General features: G+C 42.7%; 1 protein-coding gene and 1 pseudogene across 3 annotated transcripts in view; both read right to left on the bottom strand.

Annotated features, from left to right (window-relative positions):
* The window catches only part of GMDS (GDP-mannose 4,6-dehydratase), an 806,940-nt gene that overhangs the window by 215,587 nt on the left and 579,459 nt on the right, over positions 1–11,894 (bottom strand). The gene's annotated exons all lie outside the window — the stretch shown is intronic.
* LOC102484394 (proteasome maturation protein pseudogene) lies at positions 11,377–11,835 on the bottom strand (annotated as a pseudogene).

The raw sequence follows: 11,894 nt of genomic DNA, 5'->3' as shown, positions 1-11,894 counted from the left end.
AACAGTTCTCTATTTTGTTTTTTTTTTTTTTTTTTTTTTTTGGAGGTTTTTTGCTATAGGGTGCGTGTGCTGGCCAGAAAGACAGAGAGAGACAGAGAGACAGAAAGCGAGAAATCACCCCCCGGGGGGATGGCCATGCCGCAATCTCTTCTCCTCCATTCTCCTCTTGGGATCTTGGGCATGCACACACACTCGGCGTGAGTTTAAGCCACTGGGTTTGGGACTCGAACTGCGGTCGGCTACATGGGAGTTCAGTGACATAGCCATTACGCCATCTGCTAGTCCTAGAAAAGTTCTCTATTTTAATTTAGTGATGTCATATAATATGCCCCCAGCTATTTCACTCAACCTCCACAATGACTGACGGTAACTGAACACACACTATACCCCACCATAGGTTTACAGAAATAAAGAGGAAATGGACCTTCCTCTTAGAAGCAAGCACCCAGTGGGGCTGGCAGATGGCATGGTGGTTAAGGTGCTGGACTCCCACACAGCTGACCACGGTTCAAGTTCCGAACCTGTCAGCTTGCTTCCTCATTTTCCCTTTCTCACTTTCTGGTCTAGAAATAAAAATAATAACAACAAATATAATTAAATAAGTAATTCTTAAAAAAAATAAAAAACAGAAGCACCCAGTATATCAAAAGGTATATAATTTCATTTGTAAATAAGTAAAATTTCTCAATATCAAATGTTGGGTTAAGAAACTGTCTTGGGGCCAGTAGGTGGCAGGGTGTTTAAGGTGCTAGACTTCCACATCATTCGCCACGGTTTGAGTCCTAGATCCCCAGGCTTAAAACTCATGCCACGTATGTGTGTGTGCATGCCTAAGATCCCAAGAGGAAAATGGAGAAGGGACTGTGGTGTAGCCATCCCTCCTGGGGGGAGATTCCTTGCTTTTTGTCTCTCTGTCAAGTACATGAGTCCTATAGCAAAAATCTCAAAGAGAGAGAGAGAGAGAGAGAGAGAGAGAGAGAGAGGGAGGGAGGGAGGAAGGAAGAAACTCTCAAAGCTGGAAGGAATAAGAAAAATATTTTAGCCTGTGGTGCATTATTTCTCAGCTAAAATACAGCTATATTCACACTGAAGCTATGGAAACATAAATGATAAAGAAAACACAGTGAGAGGACCCCTCTCTGTCTCTGGTGAATGCACATGCCCTATGGCAAAAACATAAAAAAAAAAATTATACCCTTTATGACACAGAGGTTAAATCTAACTTTCTGATTATTCTATCTTTTGTTAAGAATGCTACATAAAATCATAAAGCATTTTGCAGCTATCTGCTTAATCTTTTAAATTTTTTTTAATTTTAATTTTATTTATTCATTCATTTACTATAGTTAGAACAAGAGAGACACAGAGAGAACGAGGAAAAGTGAGAAAGCAAGCCACCAGGTCCAGGACTTGAACCATGGTCAGCCATATGGGAGTGTCCAACGCCTCAACCACCACGCCACCTGTTGGCCCACTGCTTAATCTTTTAAAGCAGTGATTATTAACCTTACGTGAGACATAGACTCTTTTGAGAATCTGATGAAAGGAAGCAGGGTACCTTCTTCCATTAAAAAAAAAAAAAGAAATTCATGCATGTGTGTGAGCCTGGACACGACTGCATTCTGTGTGTAAGATTTCAGAAGATCTACAGACATCTTTGGATTATAGTTTACAAAATTTTGATGTACAGAGATAAGGCCAGAGCTCACTGATCTTTTTACTCATGTAGGCTTCCATTTTGCACGCATTTACGGAAGGCCCAGTTTAAGCCACTGTACTGAAAGCTTTGTGAGACACAAGGAAATACCGAATCCAGTCAAGGGAGTGAAGGGTCGGACTGTGGGGCCCATGTAGGATGAAACTGCAAACATTATCAGTGAGATTGCTGCAGAGCCTCGGGGACGGCAGCTTCCTCCTTGGTGATCTGGAGGCCTCCAACATGACCCCACGGCGCGGGGAGTGAAACAATGCGACGAACAGTGCTTGCTTTGTCAGTGGCAAACCACTGTGCAAATGTTAGTTGTTGGTTTTATGAAGTCAAACTTGCCTTCCTGTGTTGAGAGCCAACTACTGAGTAGTAAAGCAAAAATGTATACTCGGAAAACAAAAGCAAGATGGCCGAGAATGAACCGGAAGCACCCATAAGGGTCTTCTTAATGAGGGCAGGAGATCAGAGGCTAAATCTCATAAGCATCCAGTCAACTGCTCTGAAAAAGACTGCTTAAATGATGAGCCCCTAACCAAGTAAACCTGCCAAGAAAATCATTGAAAAAGCATTTGTTAGAGACTGAAGTATGGAGCGCTGTCTGTGGTTTTACATAAACTATTACTGGTTTTTTTTTTTTTTCATTGTCGGGCAATGTCAGACATATTTTTTTTTTTTGGAGAGGTTTTTGCTATAGGGCGCGTGCGCTCTCCAGACAGACAGAGAGAGACAGAGAGACAGAAAGCGAGAAATCACCCCCCAGGGGGGAGGGTCATGCTGCAATCCCTTCTCCTCCATTCTCCTCTCGGGATCTTGGGCACGCACGCACACATGCCCGATGTGAGTTTTAAGCCACCGGGTCCGGGACGTGAACTGCAGTCGACTACGTGGGAGTCCAGCGACATAGCCTTTACGCTAACTGCTGGTTCCCAATGTCAGACATTTTTGACTGATGCAAAGTAATGACTTATTTATGTATTTTTGTTGGTTTGTTTCATAGGATGCAGAAATAAATAAGTAAAATGTTTATAAGACATAGTGACTTTTGAAAGCTTCTTTCTTCTTAAATTTACTTATTTCTTTCATGGGAATAAGAGAGAGAGAGAGAGAGAGAGAAGCACTGTCAGCAGGTTCTCACATCACAATCCTTCCCCATCCTCATCTGGCTGGGAACATAGGCTCGGGCTCACACACCCATATACACAGGGTGGTCCAGGAATCGAACCTGTCTTTCACAGGGTCTCCAACACTGCAGAGCATTCTGCTGTTCCACTGCGGCCAGGCCCAAGCCCTCTTCTTTCTGATACCTTACATGCTGAAACACTTGCCTATCCCTGGTACTCACACCTAATATTCTTTTGGAGCAAAACCACTCAAGCCTGAAAGTATGACACAGCTGAGCATAGGGATTCTGGAAGTTTCTTTACTCCTCTCTTCCTTCTAACTTGTAAGGCAGAGAGAAGCCATGAGGAAAGTCTGGGCCTTGGAGACAACCTGGTTTGAATCCCAGCTCTGCCACTTAATGACTGGAAAAGCCGCTTCAGTTGTAAAATAAGGATAATAGAGCAGGTTGTGGTGGTGAGCATAGCCAGCAAGCTGTGTTCTGCAGGTTGGACCCCCCAGGAGCTGGGTTCAATTCTCTAACCGAAAGGTTAGCTTGTGCCAGTCATCCCAGAGACTTAGGGAGGCTGGGGCAGGAGGGTTGAAGCTTGAGGCTAGCCTGAACAACAGAACAAGACCCTGTCTGATAGAGAAAAACAAGAGCCGTGCATGGTGGGGCATGCCAACCGTCCTGGCAGGGAGACTGAGGCAGGAGCCTCACGTCAGGGTGAATAAGTGTCTTAAAACAAAACAAAACAAAACAAAACAAAAAATAGGCTAACAATACCTCTTTTGAAGGCTTTTAAAAAGAAAATTAAATGAGGGACCAGCAGTTAGTGTAATGTCTATGTCGGTGAACTCCCATGTAGTCGACCGCAGTTCAAGTCCCAGACCTGGTGGCTTAAACACACCAGGCGCGTGTGCGTGCGTGCCCAAGATCCTGAGAGGAGAATGGAGGAGAAGGGATTGCAGTGTGGCCATCCCCCCTGGGAGGTGATTTCTCGCTTTCTATCTCTCAGGCGAGTGCAAAAACCTCTCAAAAAAAAAAAAAAGAGAGAAAAAGAAAATTAAATTACAAAATGGGTACAAAGTGCCTACAACAGTGGCTGGCATATAGAAATAAATCAATACAAGGTCCACATCAAATTTACTGTATTTCACACTAATCATGCCACTCACGCTGATTAAATTTGTTGCAAATATCCGACAGACACACTGCCTTGTATGTTTGGCAAAGCATTCTCACAATATGGCATTTGATCCTCGTGACAAAACTCTGAGTTAAATGCGCAGGACTTACTGTTTCTCTTTTACCAGTGAGGGAAAAAAAAAAAAAAAGGAATGTTCATCGATTTGCCAAAGTCACACAGCGGTAGAAATGAGAAGTGGCCCCGTGGAAAACTGATGATTTTATAACATTAGACATGTCCCCTCAGGAGACTGTCCTGTGCTACCAGCATCTCTCAGGGTGCTGAGATGTTTGAACCCAGTTCTAAAAATATTGTAAAAATTCCAGAAAAATAAAAGAGCTACCCAGGAAAGGTGAGTGTATAATAAAGAGAGGGTTAGTCTCAGGAGAAAATTAAGAGTGTAGGAAAGCAAAGGAGGAGCAGGAAAAGAGTTTTTTGCTGACTTCCAAGAGCAACAGAAAAAACAGCTCTGGGAGCGGAACCCTGCAGCCTTACAGAGGGTTGGGCTTACAGGGCTTGAAAGAATGATGTTTATAAAACCAGTACAATAATGGGTCGAAGTACACACTGCCCTTTTGTAATCTCTAGAATCGCAGGCTATTTTCAGTCATGGAAAATGAAGCAGGAGGAGAAATGAAGACGACAATCAAAATCTAATGCTCTTGGGACCAGCAGTTAGCGTAATGGCTATGTCGCTGGACTCCCATGTAGTTGACTGCGTTTCGAGTCTGGACTCCCATGTAGTTGACTGCATTTCGAGTCCAGGACCCGGTGCTTGAGACTCACGCCGGGCGCATGTGCGTGTGTGCTCAAGATCCCGAGAGGAGAATGGAGAAGAAACTGCGGTGTGGCCATCCCCCCTGGGGAGGTGATTTCTCACTTTCTGTCTCTGTCTCTGTCTGTCTGGCTAGCACACACGCCCTATAAGCAAAAAACCTCTCAAAAAAAAATCTAATGCTTTTTATTATTATTCTTTTAAAATTATTATTAAATTACCCTGAGGGTAGAACAAGAAACAGGCTAAGGAAAAAAGAAAAATGTGTTCTTTAGAATTGGAAGACATTTGTAATATGTATGGAGACATTTTGATGTACATAATAGCCCACTTTTTTTCCTTTTTATCTCCAAAAGAAAAAATAAAGACAAGGCATGAGTGTGGATGACAGAACTCTGCATAAATAACAAAGCCAACTTTCAAATGCAAATAGGACCACCAAGAATTTCAGTGGGTAGCAGGACCGTATTCGGAGAGATGGTTAAACATTTTACAGATTCTATTTAGCTCTTCCCCTAAATGAAAAACAGCTTGAACAGAGATTCGGGGGAGAGGGACACTAATTTGGGGTGCCATTTACTATCATGTACTGGATTAAAAAAATAATCTAGGCCAAACAAAACACGAAGGACTCTCCATCTCTGAGGACTGGTTTATCAGAAAGTTGAAAACAAGCTGGTGACTTGACCAAAGCTGACAGGAGAAGAGCTAGAAGGATCTCTCATACTAACAAAAGGGAACACGGGAAGGGAGCATGCCCTGGAATGCTGCATTTCCCCTCCACCTCTCTGCAGGTGGCAGTAGGTCAATAACAACTCGCTTCCAGAAGGTTTTCTAGAAAACATTACTTCCGTGTTCTTGTCGGAGACTCCTCAGACTTACGCTGGGCTGTAGGTTTCAGAACAAAATAGAAGGTGAAAAGATCATGGAGGAAAGCTTTCGTTTTGTTTTAAAGAATTATTTTAATTAATTAATTAATTTTTTGGAGAGGTTTTTGCTATAGGGCGCATGCGCTCACCAGAAAGACAGAGAGAGGCAGAGAGACAGAAAGTGAGAAATCACCTCCCTCCCAGGGGGGATGACCACGCCGCAATCCCATCTCCTCCATTCTCCTCTTGGGATCTTGGGCACGCAAGCACACGCACCCAGCATGAGTTTAAGCCACTGGGTCTGGGGCTCAAACCGTGGTCGACTACATGGGAGTTCAGCAACATAGCCATTACGTTAACTGTTGGTCCCTAAAGAATTTTTATTTAACTTTACTTATTATTATCTTCCAGTTTGATCAGAGAGAGACTGAGAGCGAGAGCGAGAGAGGAAGAAAGCAAACAAGCCACCAGGTCCAGGATTTGAACCGCGGTTGGCCATATGGGGGGCTGGCAGGTGGCGTGGTGGAAAACCTTTGATCCTTACTAGCTGGGACAATGTTGAGAAATCACATTCTTCTTTCTTGGGAGGGCCTGCTAATCCCTAAACTGCAAACATCAGGCTAAGGTAGCAGGGGATAAGCAAATGGGCTTTTAGCAAGGAGGACTTAAGCCATCTTACTGGAGAATGGGAAATTCAAGGGGAAGAAAGCAGAGCACAAACTTGATGCTTCCTACGTACTCCAGGCAGTCAGAAAACTCAGAGGGTCCTCTAGTTCCACGTCAAGGAGGACAGTATTCGAAGAAATATTCCGGGTTAACCAAGGTCTTCTTCAATAATTATGATATCCCTTGAAATTATTAGCATCTACTATAGTAGTAACTCCTCAAATACAACTCTATCCTTCTATTTTCAAGTCAATTATGATTTTTTTTCCTATGAGCAAGAGAGACACCAAGAAAGATAGTACCCTGAACAGGTCTTAACACTGCAACCCGTGCCCAGACTCAGGCAAGGCTGGATCAAGGACATGAAGGTATCAGCGATGCTCAGGCAGGTCTTTGCATGGGACTGGAACCTTCTCTAATACGTCAGCCTTGCAGAGTGTTGCATTTTACCACTGTGTCACTGTTCGGCCCCCACAACTCTGTTCTTTTTTTTTTTTTTTAATTTATTTTATTTATTCGTTTATTTTAATTTGACCAGAGAGAGAGACATACACACACACACACACACACACACACACAGAGAGAGAGAGAGAGAGAGAGAGAAAGAGAGAGAGAGAGAAGGCAAACGACCAGGCCCGGGACTCGAACCATGGTCAGTCATGTGGGAATGTCCAGCACCTTAACCACCACGCCACCTGCTAATCCCCAACAACTCTGTTCTTAATAAAACTATTGATGAACTATTAATGAAAGCTCTGTCTGTTCAGATTATTTAGCGCTCAGCGATGCTAAGCTATGCAGCGTGAATATGTATATACGTTAAATTGTTTCATGAAGGGGTGGTTCTGGGTACTCAGGGACTATCTATCGAAGGTAGAGCAGTACTACCGAACAGGTGTGTGTGCATTAGAGGGGAGAGTGCAGGTATGTGGCGTACCAGCTCCACGGTGCTGGCCAGCGAGCACTGCATTCTGCACGGGCCAACTACGGAGGGGCTGCTGTCAGACGACCTGGCCCAGCCTCCATCAGTACTGTCTGACGCATGACTTCTAACGACCTCATTCCTCTTGAAAGAATGTGGGGGAAGAGCCAACCAGGGAGGCAGTCTTGTTTCATTCCAAGAAAGAAAGAGTTAAGCAGGACCTCGGTCTCCTCGGGAGGCAGAGAAGAGAGTTAACATGAAAGGGGTGCGGGCTTGTTTTTAAGGAATATCAACCCCATTAACGGTTTATGAGTATCTTAGACTTCAAACATTTATTATTGGGTCAAAAGTTCAAACTACTATACATAGCACGGTTTTGAAAAATAGGAACTAATCGGAGTTTTTGAGTAGTAAATTCAATTTCAAGTGCAGAAAATGACTAAAGCTATGGGAAATCAGCCTTAGAATGCTACATAAAAATCAAAGCCAAATCTTGAAAGAAGGCTGGCCATGACCACAGTGGCTTCTTAAAAAATTCCCAAAGAGCGCTGAATATGGAAGAGGCAACGTTGTAGAAATAAATAAACCCCAAACCGTAAGAGTTCGACCTCTCCCATCTTTTCTTTTTAGCGGTATTGTTAATACAAATATAGCTACAGAATAAAGGCAGTATATTATCTGCTGTAGAGAGAAATACTGTCTTCTTAACTCGCTTGTGCCTCATCACTCATGTGCCACAGGGTTTAACCTCCCTGCTCGTGGAAATAACATCCCTGTTTTACAGCATCTATCATGCGGTCGTCCTGCGTCCACAGAGGACTCACAGAGCAATGAGCTGATATGAGATATGGGCTTGTCTCCCACAAGGAAGAGAGACAGGCCCGCAGATGAATTACGAGCGCCATGCCTTCACAGCTGCAGATAGTTTTCAAATTTCGTTAAACAAAACATGATGCAATCTCTCACTACGTTATTAGAGTGGATTAGGACCAATCAGCATCCCCACGTGATGGCCGCGTGTAAATGTGCAGACACCGGCAAACACGCGTCTACGCACATGCTCCGTACTTCTGTCTCATCAAACGGCTACAAAACGTGTCTCGGGCTGTGAGCACATTGAAAACATGTGTGCAGCCGGTTCTCCTGCAGGAAGGCATTCATGACAGGGGAGAAATGACTTGACCCAAAAAACGAAGACAGGAATAGCTTCCAACGTTCCCTCTGTGTTTATAGAGAAGCAAAATTTCACATTTCATTACATTACCTCGGGGATCTTTACCTGCTGCTCTGACCGAATCAGAGATGTATTTAATTTGAAGAGGATCAGAAGATCTCAGAGAACTTGAGGTGGAGGAAAGGGAACTGAGATGCAGAGAGCTGAAGATGAGCAGCTAGTCGGAGGCAAAGCCAGGACTGACTGACGAGGAATGTCTGGGACCAGACAAATGAGGTCTCATTCCAAGTTGGAAGGGAAGGGTGTCAGGGATTTCCAAATGGAGGCCACTGGATGATGGCCTGTCATCTTTGGCCTTTTTTCCGAAGGACAAGTCTATTAGAGAAAACTACTTAATTAAAATCCTTAACACCTAATGAGACTGTTAAGAAAATCAATAATAAAGCAACTCAGGGACCCAATGGTGAGGTTCTTCAGAAATCCCAAGCCTTTTAAGAAGCGTTGGAAAACTCCTTTAGAGCCTGCATGTTCAGCTGAAGGTGGGAGTTTTTCTAGACATTCCAGTAAGACCCAAAGGGACATTTTTGTGCTTTATATTTAGTCTCTCTCTCTCTCTTTTTTTTTTTTTTTTTTGGGGGGAGGTTTTTGCTATAGGGTACGTGCGCTCACCAGAAAGACAGAGACAGAAAGTGAGAAATCACCCCCCGAGGGGATGGCCAACACCGCAATCCCTTCTCCCCCATTCTCCTCTCGGGATCTTGGGCACACACACACATAAACACACATGCTCGCCTGGTGTGAGTTAAAGTCACCAGGTCCAGGTCTCGAACAGCAGTGATAAAGCCATTATGCCAATTGCTGGTCCCAATCTTTAGTTTCTTATCATCCTCATGCCTATGAGCAGTCTTTGAGGATACCTGAAGGGCCAAAACTATGCAAACATTCCTTAAGCTAACCACTACACAACGACCCCAATTCAATGCAGCTGCTAGCTCAAAGAATATCTTTGTGTGAATTGGAAATAAGGGCTTGTGCCTGTAACCAGTAGGGTGCCATGGTTGTTTAGGCACTGGACTCCCATGTGGCCCACAGCGGTTCGAGTCCTTGACCTGGCAGCTTGAAATTCACACGGAGTATGTGTGTGCCCAAAATCCCAGAAGGAGAATGAAGGAGAAGAGATTGCAGTGTGGCCATCTCCCTGGGTGAATGAGTTCTTACTTTCCTTCGCACTGTCTCTCTTTGTCTCTCTCTGGTGAGTGCTTACACTTTATGGCAAAAGGCTGAAAAAAAAAAAAAAGAGCTTTTCCTTTGCTGAAAAATTGTATTAGTTTGCTAACAATAGGACGCCCTACTGTCAGTTCCCAGAAAATTACCACAAGTACACAAATCAAAGATGTTGATAAGAATGGCACTCACAGTAGACATGATGTCCTTGAACACACTATACTTTCGAGCTTCCTTGACCTTAAGCTCAGCAGGGGTCAGAACACATTACTTTGAAGCCTGTGTATGCAGAGCTTCACGGCTGGCCTGATGCCCTGCTCCAGGAACCCGAGGACAGAAGGCGCCAGCAACTTGCCATATATTCCCCATGTTGCCATAAAACGAAATGCAAGTGACTGCCTTTTTCTCTAGAAACTTGTGTTGCTAAAACACAAACAACGAATAACAAAACCAACATTCGTTTTAGTGGACTAAAGCTATTTAAAATCAACATTAAAAGAGCACACGCAAATGAAAAGAAATCTTGAGGGGCCAGCAGGTGGTGTGTGGTGGTGAAGGCCTTAGATTCCCACATGGCCGACTGCAGTTGGAGACCCAACTTGGCAGCTTGAAAGTCATGCCAGGTGCATGTGTGTGAGCACCCAAAATCCCAAGAGGAGAATGGGGGAAAAGGGATTGTGGTGTGGCCATGTCCCCTGGGGGGTGATTTCTCACTTCCCTCTTTCTGTCTCTTTCTAGAGGGTAGTGCAAAAACTTAAAAAAAAACAACAAAAAAAAAAAAAAAAAAAGGAAAAAAGATCACCAAAGTGTTCAAAATGCTGTTCTATACAATTCAGACAAATTACTTTAACATTTTCAAAAATATGAGTGATAAATAGCCATTTCTTTTCTTTTCTTTTCTTTTTTTTTTTGCAACCACAGTGGAAATTTATTTTTAAGTAAATTATTAAGGAATTTGGTTATGAAAGCACAGTATGTATGAGAATGTTCTGAAACTGTTTTAAACTTAAGCATCTTGTAATATATAAATGAAGAATAAAGAAAAGAAGTTTTACTCCATTTCTTTAATAGTATCGCTGTTAATACATTAAATACATATTAAATCTGTGAAGTACAACAGTTCTCCCTACTCTGGTGGTTGCTTTATTCCACTTTAAAGAAAAGACAAAGATCAAAATCTCTGAATTTATACTTTTCAACCTGAAAGAATCAAATAGCTATAATTCTAAAATAGCTTCATTATAGCAAATATTACTTCTGAGTACTAATGGACTATAATGCAGAGTCATAATGAAACTATAAATATCTTACACTGTACTCAATTTGAAGTGTGGCCAACGAAATCAATTACAAATGTTTATTCTGAAAAAATGCTATTATGAAGTCTGCAGAGTCAAATGCTGATAATGGTCATTCAAAAATAAATAATATGGCATACCTAGAAAACGGGTTGAATTGAAACCTGCAGGTAGTTTTATAATATGCATAAGCAGATATTTTTTCCTAAAGACCAAGAAGGCTATTGTTTTAATATAAATTAGACACTTTAAGATCCTCTCCCTTTAGTGCTTTATGCTATCTGACAGCCAGGAGCCAAAGACCCAGATCATTTCAAATGATGACTACTGATACTATTTAGGCAAAACTTCTCGGGTGTCAGTACTTTTAATTTTTGTGTACATGAAATTACAGAAAAAAGATGATGTAAACAACTCGCAGCGTCACTTCCATGCAGGCCCACGTGTCACAATCAACGAAGCTTCTACTCCACCATCAAGTACAGTTCTCCTAGTTGTTCACTGTGAAGGGTCATTGAGAATATCTTCACATCCAATGGTCTCATCGTTACCCCTCCAAATAGCCAGCGAAAGGTTTGAACTGGACCAAAATGGGAGACGCTGAGCCTGCTGTACTGCCTTGAATTCCATTTGTAATGTTAATGGAGCAAACAGATCCCGGATGTTTCTGAGTGTGGAAAAATGCATCTTATCTTGGTTGGGCTGGAAATTTTTTTCTGATAATTCAAGGAGATGACTGGGCAAAAAGCTCATTTTTCACACAAGAAAAAACTTTTTCGAAGAAGATCATGACTTTTAAAAGGTCCACTTGCTGCAAATTCAGTAACTGGAATATTCACTTTTAGCGGAGATCCAAGCCCTCTGGTATTCATCGTAAGCACGCTCTGTGACCAGCCTCTCAACCCTGTTACCATCAGCCGGCCCTGCCACTCACTATTTTTCTTTTCTTTCTTTCTTTTTTTTTTTTTTA

Source organism: Tupaia chinensis, unplaced genomic scaffold (assembly GCF_000334495.1).
Source record: "Tupaia chinensis unplaced genomic scaffold, TupChi_1.0 Scaffold000090_1, whole genome shotgun sequence".
NCBI classification, from domain to species: domain Eukaryota; kingdom Metazoa; phylum Chordata; class Mammalia; order Scandentia; family Tupaiidae; genus Tupaia; species Tupaia belangeri.
Note: the sequence above shows the minus strand (reverse complement) of the source record. Positions and strands in the feature narration are given on the sequence as shown.